Raw genomic sequence first — 11,469 nt, 5'->3', positions numbered from 1 at the left:
TTCTTGGCTGTGACTTATTTTTGATTACCTTGACTGTTTTAAGGAATACTGGTCAGGTATTTTTTTAGAATATTCTTCAATTTGTCAATGCTTTTTTCATAGTTAGACTGGGGTTATGGACTTTTGGGAGGAAGATCACAGAGGTGAAGTGCCAATCTTATCATATCTCATCAAGGGTATGTAATATCGATGTGATACCACCATTAATGTTAACTTTGATCACCTGATGAATGCAGTTTGTCATGTTTCTCTACTAGAAAGTTATTCTCCCCACCTCTGCCCCCGTTTCCATGCTTTACCTTTAGGAAGGAAGTAACTATGCCCAGCCCACACTTAAAGTAAGGGGAGTTGCCCAGCCAGCTTGGCTTAGTAGTTGGGCATCAACCTAAGAGGGTTGGATTCCCTGTCAGGGCACATGCCCGGGTTATAGGTAGGGGGTTTGCCGGAGGCAGTGGATCTATGGTTCTCTTTTATCATTGATGTTTCTATCTCCATCTCCCTCTCCGTTCCTCTCTGAAATGAATAAAAATACATTTAAAAAATAAGTGAGGGGAGTTATGTTCTACCACTTTGAGGGTGGAGATCTATATAAATTATTTATAATTTTTATGCATGGAATATTTTAAAATACTTTTTATATTTTTAATTTTATGTTTTCAGGCATTTATATTACTATGGACTCATGAATATTTATTTTATACTTTGGGTTATAAAATAATGCTATTTAATATGTTGCTTAACTTTGGCCATTGGGGACTTTTTCAATGGATTCCCATGTCCCTTTGACAAGTTTCATCATTTTTTAAGTGCTTCCTTACTTTCCCACACTATAAAATGTTCTAAGCTCATTTTATGTGTTCCCTGTCCCAGTCTTAGGACCAACCTAGAATAATTTAAGAATCTCTGGTTCCTTTATTGAATAGTGGTATTAGAAATCAAGATTTGGGTGCTAAGTGTGTTATACCTATTTAAAATGCTGTAAACCAATAAATAAGTAGATAAATAAATAAGTTAATTTGATTAAATTAAATGCTGTAAACCAGTGAGGAGAAGAATGGTGGTAAGAAATCCTAAATTTAGTAATATCCATCCATCCACCCACTTATCCATTCATCCACCCAAACATCTATCTAAGCTTTCATTGCAAGAATTATCTGAAAGTGTACAATGTCCTAGGCCTAGTGTTAGACACTGGGAATCTATACTAATAAAAGCCTAGGTGGTCGTCACGCCCTGATGTCATGATGCCCTCACTCTGTCACAAGATGGCTGTGCATGCAGCGGAGGCAGGGCCTGGGGGTCCCGCAGCTTCACATGGCATGGAGGAGGCTGGTCCTGACATCTCCGCTGCCTTGCGCCAAGGAGGCAGGTCCCAGCGGCTGCTCCACACGGCTTCCACCGGGGTTCCCGCAGCCCTGTGCCCGCCATGGAGGCGGGACCCCTGGCTCCAGCCTACCTCTTTGGGGCAATCCATCAAGGAGCCCCAGATGGGTGGGTGGGGACAATCTCTTTGGGACGATAGATTGCTGGGCTCCCACACTGTGAGAGGGCATAGGCCAGGCTGGGCACCCCCTCTCCCGAGTGCACAAATTTCATGCACCAGGCCACTAGTGCAAAATAAAAGTAATCTGTGTTTATATGAAAGTTCACGGTTAGTTAATAGCAGGAGCTTAGACATCTACTTAAATACGATGTTAAAATTTTGTTTGTCTAATTTTAATTGACAAATATTTCTCATATGTATAGTTGGCTTTGTGCTAAGTATTTGAGATACAAAGAGCAACATAGCCCAATTGCTGCCTTTAAGGAAATTTACATAGTGAGGTGGGGTTGGGTGAACAGAGAACACAGGTAAACAGGTAATCAAAATAAATGTAGTCTGGGTTGTGGGGTATATTCCTACTTTACAGTTTGAGTCTTGAGTAATATACCTTCCCTGAAGTAGTTTTCCAAATGATAATGTCCAAGATCAATACCCAAGTCCCCAAAGGCCTGTATTAGCAGTAAGTCCAGCCTCAGTCTCTCTTAGTGTCTGCCTTCCCTAATGTGTTCAGAAATCCTTCAAGGTTTTACTCATGTACCAAGTTTTTGTCCTATCTCACCATTAGAGCTTGGTTTGCATAGAATATCATATAACTGCTTCCAGAAACTGCTCCAGAAAAAGTGCCTAAATCCAAGTTTGAAGAGATTGATCTTTTTCTCACTCCTGCCACCCCCTGGAGCTGGAGTACATTACAACTCACCTTCTATGAAACTGTGTTGGGGGTAAATCCTGGTCCTGGGTCTTACTACTCAATTATGGAACTGTCCAGTCACTTAGAGATTTTCTGAGATTGAACCAGCAGCTCAGATGTAAATGTTTATATTGTAACTATAGGCCTGGTGCACAAAATTCATGCACAGGAAGTGGGTCCCTCAGCCCGACCTGCACCCTCTCCAATCCGGGAGCCCTGATGGCTTAGGCCCACTCCCTGTGGTTCTCTGCTCTCTGCGGGGCCTGGCCGCTCCATGCCCGCTGCCCAGAGGCTCTCCGTGGCCCAGAAGCCCTCTGTGGCTAGGGTGGGATGCTTGCCTCATCGTCATAGCGATGAAGCAAGCATTCCACCAGGCTGCTCACGCTGCCTGCTCTCAGAGTCTGCTGCCCCCCAGGACTGGGGGACTCCGGTGGGGCTGAGGGGACTGGGTGCTGTCATCTTGTGGCTATGGGTACCGCTATCTTTGTGATGGAGTGATGGTTAATCTGCATATTACCCTTTTATTAGATAGGATAGAAGAAATTGATATCTATGAAAACTCCCATTAGCTTAGGCTGAGTTTGTACAGGATTGATGAAGTTGAAGCCATTTAACTTGGAGATACAAATGGATCATTTTGGCCAAAGCTGTTGGTAGTAGGAATGAGCTTTTGTAGTGCTCCCTTGGTCTACGTTTTCTACTTCTGTGACCTTGGAAAAGTCATTTAACCACTCAGACTGTTTTATTATTCGTAAGGGGTTGTGGGCTTTATACATTTGCTTACTCCTCCTGGGGCTGTTGTGAGAATCTAATGAGTTAATGTATGGAAAATATTTTTTTTCCAAATAAAAAGCCTGATGATAGCAATAGTACTATAATAATTATTTTTATAAACAAAATATTCATTGAATTTATAAGCACATAGGTTTACCTTAAGCCTATTCTTCATGGCATGACATGTCTGAACTGGCTTGATTTTAAACCTAAAATATGACAATGGCACCTCTCTTTTAACTTCCAATTTGTAAGAAATATACCTAACCCAAAATGCTTACAGCATTCTAGGATGGGATTCTCAAGTTTCTTTCTTTCATGGGTCCTAAATTAAGAGAGTGCATGCATACACCCAGAGGTCTGGGGGCACAACCTACAGGGATATTGCAAACTTGAAATTTTCTGCAAGCTTTGAGCTTATCTTAAAAACTAGTATCAAATTTACAACATACCTGTTCTAGTTTTGTAAAATATTAAAACTTCCAAAAATGAGCACTCCAAAATATTTATTCTAAAGCTTCATATATGCCTTGGTACACTGCCATGTACCCTGTGGGTACCTCAGCTTGAGAGTGTAGAAAATTGGGCTGTCTTAAGTCGATTTTTTTTTGTTTTGTTTTCAGATTAAATACCTGTTATTTAGCAAATGTATTCTAGACCTAGCTGGTTTGGCTCAATGGATAGAGCATTGGCCTGAAGACTGAAGGGTCCCAAATTTGATTCTAGCCAAGGACACATGCCTGGGTTGTTGGCTTGAGCCCCAGTAAGGGGTGTGCAGGAAGCAGCTGATAAATGATTCTCTTTCATCATTGATGTTTCTATCTCTCTATCCCTCTCCCTTCCTTTCTGAAATTAATAAAAATATATTTAAAAACAAACAAAAAAATGTATTATATCTATCAACCTTGCCAGTGGAAATTTGCATGCAAATTGTAACCCATATCTGACTTTTTTCTAGCCATATTGTCTCCAACACACAATTTCCCAAAGTGGTTAAGTGTTGCCTGTTTTTGATACCCCTTCTCTTATGCCTTATGCTTTCCCTTTTTAAAATAATATATTTTTGATTTAAGAGAGGAAAGGAGAGGGAGAGGGAAAGATAGAAACATCAATGATGAGAGAGAACCATTGATTGGCTGCCTCCTGCACCCCCCCACTGGGGATTGAGCCCACAACCCAGGCATATGCCCTTGACCAGAATCAAACCCAGGACCCCTCAGTTGGCAGGCCGATGCTCTATCCACTGAGTCAAACCAGCTAGGCCCACCCCCCTTTTTTTTCTTTTTAAAATTTAAATGTACTTGACATATAACACTTCATAAGCGTAAGTTATACACATGTTGATATGATATACAGGATGGGGCAAACATTGGTTTACAGTTGTTTGTATGGGAAATAACACAATAATCCTATATAATAAAAGCCTAGGTGGCATCACAGGTGGCATCATCACAAGATGGCTGCCACAAGATGTCCAGCACAAGATGGCCGGCAGGGGCGGGCGGTTGTGGGCTGGCTGGCAGGGGAGGGCAGTTGGGGGTGAACAGGCCAGCAGGGGAAGGCAGTTGGGGGCAACCTGGTCAACAGGGGAGGGCAGTTATGGGTGACCAGGCCTGCAGGGGAGGGAAGCTGGGGGTGATAGGGCCAGCAGGGGAGCAGTTAGGTGTCAATCAGGCAGGCAGGCAAAAGCAGTTAGGGACAATCAGGCAGGCAGGCAGGTGAGTGGTTAGGAGCCAGCAGTCCTGGATTGTTAGAGTGATGCCCAACTACCAGTTTAGGCCCGATCCTGGGAGAGGACCTAAACCAGCAGGACATCCCCTGAAGGGTCCCAGATTGGAGAGGGTGCAGGCTGGGCTGAGGGACACCCCCCTGTGCACGAATTTCGTGCCCTGGGCCTCTAGTGAATAAATAATAATACAAGAATAAACTACTTTGCATACTCACAACTGTAAACCTACTTTTGCCCCACCCTGTATTTATATAATTTATATAATTGCCATTGTATTGCTACCTAGCACCCCTAGCATGTCACATAATTATCTTTTGTGTGTGTGTGTGTGTGTGTGCTGGGAATAATTAAGATCTAATCTCTTAGCAAGTTTGACATTATAATCAGTGCCTTCTTTTTCCTCTGTCTTCTTACTACTGGCAGTGTTTATCCTTTTTATGGGTTCAAGTCTTTTTGTCTTCTTACCTATGTTATATAAGAATAATGTTTGCTGAAGCCAGAATGCCCCCTCCCCACTGTTAACGTAAAAAACCATTGAAACCTGTAAAGAATTTTTGTGAGTTTATTTGAGCCAAACTGTTGACATATGCCGGGAAGCAGAACCTCAACGAATTGAGATAGTGCTCCGGAGAATGGCAGGGTTACATCCGTATTTATACATGAAGTTCATTGGTGACACATTTAAGGAGGTGGGATTAAGCGAAGTGGGGGGAAACCTCTGTGATAGGATGAAAAGTAAAATGATGGACACATACTTAGGTGGGTGCAGGAACAATTAACATGACAAATGAAAGAATCTGCTGCATCTGTCCTGGGCTTAGCACACCTGGTTGTGCCCCAGGGGCTCCAGATACAGGGAAATCACAAGTTACCCAGACATTTCAAGGGTATGTTATCATAGATGCAAAAAGACAGATAGGCTCAGTTACAGTAAAGGTTGACCTTATAAGTGAAGATATCAGCTTAGGACGTAGCTGCCCACCATAACTGCTTTTAGTTAAGGTTTAATTTCAGACCATCCTTTGTGGTTACTTTAGGTCTCTGAGTCTGCAAAACTACCATGCAGGCCTCCCCTGAGCTTGTCAGGTCAGCATGTGGCCCCTTTCGTCCACACCACTTTTAGTAACTTTATTAAGATATACTGCCTGGATTTTGAATCTTGGCTCCACCACTTGCTGGCTCTGAGACCTGGGCAAGTTACTGAACCTCTGTATGCCTGTTTCTTTATTTTAAGCTGAAGGTAGTCATAGGAACTATCTCATAGGGCTGTCGGGAGAACTAAATGAGTTAATATCTGCAAAATGTTTAGAACATTGCATGACACATAGAAAGTGCTCATCTATTGTCTATTATTATTATTGTCTGCTTCTTCATATACTTGGTCATTGGAGGGTGTGTAACACAAATAGAGGTGTTCCCTTCCTCCTCCTCCACTCCAAGTTATCTAACTATTCTCTTCTGAGTGCTCCCACAGCACTTTCTGCAAACTCTAGCCCGTCTCCTTGCACTGTGATATTTGCTTGTAAAACCTTGTCTCTCCCTTTAGACCAGTGGCTCTCAGCTGTGTCATTTTGTCCTTACCCCCCTTTCTCCAGGGGACATTTGTCAATGTCTGGACACATTTTGATAGCACAACTGAGGCAGAGTGCTACTGGCATCTTATGGGTAGAGGCCCAGGATGCTGCTAAGCTGCTAAACATCCTAGAATAGTGCCATAACAAAGAATTCTTATGCCCAAAATGTCAGTAGGGCTATAGCTGAGAAACCCTGCCCTAGACTGAATTCCAAAGGGCAAGTCTCATCTATTTATACTTCTAATTCTCATATAACGTCTGACCCATTGCAGGCACTCTACCTATTTGTTGAATCAGTTTTTGCATGAATACAAGTGATGAGAGGACATGGTATTTTCAATGGAAGTTTTGTCTGCATAAATACTACTTATAGAAGGATTCTGACATTTACATGCTTATCAAATGTTTATTCTTAAGATTAAAAAACACAGCATTAATAGCTTTGTAGAAGAGACTCTGTCTACTGCTGTATATCTAAGCTCCATATTTAATTTTCATCTTTTTTGTAGCATCTGGCCATCAGTGAAGGCTTAATCCACATAGATCCTCTGATGCAAAACCTCTGAGTATGATTTTGAGTTATTGTAGAAATTTACCTAAGAAGAGATTTCTAATCTTTTCCATTTCCCCTTTTCTCTTCCAGCTTCCCTCCTGCGACATGTGAAAATGGCTGGAAAGAACAAGATTCCCTTCCCTTTCTAATCATCCCTTGAATTGTTAAGTGGATCAGCATGGAGGTGCAGCCTTCCCTTTTCCCTCTGCCTCTCCAGTTGCTAACCAGTCTGGAGACAGAGAGGAAATGACTAAAAATTGAACGGAGACCTCCAACAGGGCTGTGAGGAGATCTAGCCCATTTTTAGCACCTTTTAATGTGAAAATGTCTCTCAGCAGGACTTCCCCCCCTTGTTTGTTTAGTTATGTGATCAGGAAGTGGACACAATTTTGTTGAATTGTTCCTGCCAGACACTAAATTATATCTCAAAGAGCAACGCTTTTGATTTTTTTTTCACCATTCATTTTCATTTTTGTTGTCACACCAAGGCTGGCTGATCCAGTTGAAGCCATTTTCTCTCTAAATTCCAGTGGAAGTGAAAAAAAATAAATAAATAAAAAGAATCAGTTCAGAGAATAAGCAAGAGGACCAAGCAGTTTACCATTATAATAATGTGATCCAAGATTAAATTCAGTTAAGTCGGCTTAACATTTTGAACAGTACACATGGATCCAGAAGAGGGATCTCAGGATCCTTTGAGACCATCCCAGGATAAGGGGATCCTAACAGGAGTTGGCTGAGATTTGCCATGGACAGGGTGGGAGTGTGAGACTGGTTCACTATGTATTTGAAGTTGTCACTGTGTGGAAAAAAAAGAAAAGGATTGGGATCAGAAGAGAAAGAGAGAAACTATGCCCAGTTATGTAAAACTATTAAAGTTTGCATTGGTTATAAACTGAATAACTTATATTAAGGAGAGAAATAATGATAAAATAAGGTTTAGATATGAAAAAGGGAACTTATTGCTAACCTTTTAAATTGTGTCTGAGCTAATTCTATTATTTATAAGAAGTACCTATCTGTGTCTAGTTTGCACCTTGTATATACACAGATGTTAGTTACTTCACTTAATAAATAGACACGGTGGCTTCAGGCACTGGTGGGACACAGACATGAAAGACACATGGCCTTCAGAATCACCTTCTTACCTACAGAATAATCAAATTATCTAATCTGGTTGTGACTAAGATCCTTTATCTGTAACATGTTTGTGATGATAATAACTCTGGTTCTTTCCTGTGAGAGTCAAATAAGATAATCTTATATAATAAAAGCCTAATATGCTAAGTGTCCGGTCATCTGTTCAACCAATCAAAGCGTAATATGCTAATGATATGCTAAGGCTGCTCAACCACTCGCTATGACGTGCACTGATCACCAGGGGGCAGATGCTTCAACTGGGAGGTTAGCTTGCTGCTGGGATCAGCCGATTGGGACTGAGCGAGATGGGCTGGACATACCCTGGAGCCCTCTCTTGTCCCTCCCTGGCCCTGATTGTGCACCGGTGAGGTCCCTCAGCCTGGCCTATGCCCTCTTGCAATCCAGGACCCCTCGGAGGATGTCAGAGAGCTAGTTTCAGCCCGATCCCATAGGCCAGGCTGAGGGACTCCACTTTTGCACAAATTCATGCACCGGACCTCCAGTTTATATATGAAAGCCTATTCATTGGGAACTATAAAACACTATACATGTTGATTTGTTGTTGGTTTTTTTCAGGGGCCCTGTAAGGAAAGTAGTTTATATCACTTCTACCTACATCCTAGTGGCTGTAGCACAGTCAAGTTGACTACAAAGGCACCTGGGAATATAAAAGGACACATGGATATTTGGTGAGTGCCAATAAACTCTGTTTTAGAGTGATGGAAGGAGGGGAAGCGCTAACTCCCTAAATGCTTTAGAGAAAGGTAATACAGGATGTCCCATAATGATGTTGTGATGAACCTATGATAATGAGCACTTGGACTACATAATTTCTGTGATGCAGAGACCAATTCTAAGTTTGAAACTTATGTTGTTAGTTTACTAGCTGTCATATCAGGCAATTTACTAACCCTTTCTGAGCTTCAGTTTCCTCATCAGTGAAATGATCCTGGAAATACCTATCTTGCAGCCTTTTGTGAGGATTGGAGAAAATATGTGAAATGCCTTTGCTCGGTGCCTGGTACCCAGCAGGTACTCAAAGACACTACATATTAATGTTCCTACCAAATTCTTCACCTTATAAATGATTAAATGGAGACCTGTAAGGTGTCTTTGCCAAAGATACAGCCTGTAAATGGCAGAACTGGAACTAGAACCCAGTTCCATTATTCCTTAACTCAGGTTCTTTGCCTTATACTACCCTCCCATGTTAATTTGTCACCAGAACTTGAGTCATCTCTTGAAATGCTTCTCTGAATTGCCATTTCATCTCCATTTCTTATGATGACCCCTGCTTGAATTTATGCAATATTTTAACTGGCACCTTTTGGTCAGGTTTCCCTTCTGCTCTCTCTCTTTTTAAAATAATATATTTTATTGATTTTACAGAGAGGAAGGGAGAGGAATAGAGAGTCAGAATCAGAAACATTGATCAGCTGACTCTAGCACGGCCCCCACTGGGAACTGAGCCCACAACCAAGGCACATACCCTTCACCAGAATTGACCTCAGGACCCTTCAGTCCCCAGGGCCAACACTCTATTCACTGAACCAAACCAGTTAGGGGTCTGCTCTTACTCTTGATTGATCTAGATTGATCATTTTTCTATCACTGAATTCCCATTATCTATTACATCAACTCTAAACCCCTCTGCCTATTTCTCAAGGTCTTCTGTAATCTGGCTTTTGTCAGAAGCCATTTGGAGCCTAGGGAATGGGATCTATCATATGTGTGTGGCTGGGCAGTATAAGGAAATACAACACACGTGTTGGAATTTTGGATCTCCTCATTGCTTCTTCCCTTCCTCCCAAATACTCTCATGTTCTATACCAGTGGTCAGCAAACTGCGGCTCACGAGCCACATGTGGCTCTTTGGCCCCTTGAGTGTGGTTCTTCATAAGCCTTAGGAGTACCCTAATTAAGTTAATAGCAATGTACCTACCTATATAGTTTAAGTTGAAAAAATTTGGCTCTCAAAAGAAATTTCAATCGTTGTACTGTTGATATTTGGCTCTGTTGACTAATGAGTTTGCTGACCACTGTATACCAATAATTGGGAAAGGGCCAGATAATGAATTTTTAGGCTCCATGAGTCTTACCATAACCATTCAACTCTACTACTGTAAAAAAAGTAGCCATGGACTATCCATAGACAAATGAATGTGGCTTTGTTCCAATAACACTTTACTTCTAAAAGCGGTCTGCTGGCTATTGTTTGACAACTCCTGTTCTACACTACAGTTTCACTCTGCCTGTTCCTTTCCCTCTTCCGGGTTTTCCTGCCACACACCCTCTCCTCCACAAGACTGCTCTTGCTATCATATGCAAAGGACATGACCATTCTTCTTCTCTCTCTGTCTTTGGTTACACAACTTCAGAACCTAGAAAGTCCTTCTTTCTAACTGTTCCAACATGCTTATCATTATCCCTGCTGTCTCACTCTTCTTGGAGTCTGATTCACACCAACGATGGCACTTATTTATGTAAATGCAATGTATTGCTCTCTAATTGTTTCATGTGTCTTCTCTTCCCCCAATTAAACATTTTTCCTGTGTTCCAAAATTGTGCCTAATATAATATCATTACATACTGCAAAATAAATACAACTTGCTTCATTTTTTGACCTATATACTTCTTTGTCAATTTGAACTAAGAACTTGGCAGAGTATTTAGCTTAATTCAGAAAGATTATGTGGAAAATAGAGCACAAAGTCAAAGCAAATGGTGTCTAGTAAAACCTGACTTAACAAATGTCTAAGATGTTACTTCTGTATTTTCATTTTGAGTACATAAATCTTCTCACAGTTTCCTATGAATTTATCAAAAGTATTATCTGCTTTGCTGTTAATCTCCTCAAATATCCCCATCCCACCATCTCTGGCAAGTAAATTTGCCAATGTTCCAGGCCTAGGGGGAAAAAGAGAAACTTTCAGCTGGGGTACGATGGCTGAAGTATGAAGGGGCTTCTGCAATGTGAATGTTTGCGATATGGTGTGACTTTGACAGCATCTAACTGTCAAAGATTATTCCTAGATTGTTTTTTTAACCTAATAATTTATGAAATTTAATATGTATTAACAAAATGTTAGGTATTTAGGGACTCAGGGTTATAGGTGAGCTTCAAAAAAGAAGTTATGCTCAGGTGCTGAGCACAGAACTTCTATTACATTTGGTGTTCTTTCTTGCTTAGACTTTTACTAGTAAATATTTTGGTATAATCAACTTATTTTGAATGCTTTGTATATGATTCAGTAAAGTGGAGTAGTTATGACAAAATTTTATTGTGTCTTTTGAATGGCTCACAGACATTCTATGAGCCTTTGTTCACAAAATTTTTATCTCAGGTATGTTCGTTCACCTCTTTTAAGCTTCTCCAAACCCTTTTATCCTTCTGACTAGGTCAAGTATCCTTCACTGTGAAATCTTCATAATCAGTTTGACTCTCAGCAACTTCATTCTTCTCTA

The sequence above is a fragment of the Myotis myotis genome, unplaced genomic scaffold (genome assembly GCF_014108235.1).
Source record: "Myotis myotis isolate mMyoMyo1 unplaced genomic scaffold, mMyoMyo1.p scaffold_m19_p_2, whole genome shotgun sequence".
Classification (NCBI taxonomy): Eukaryota; Metazoa; Chordata; class Mammalia; order Chiroptera; family Vespertilionidae; genus Myotis; species Myotis myotis.
Note: the sequence above shows the minus strand (reverse complement) of the source record.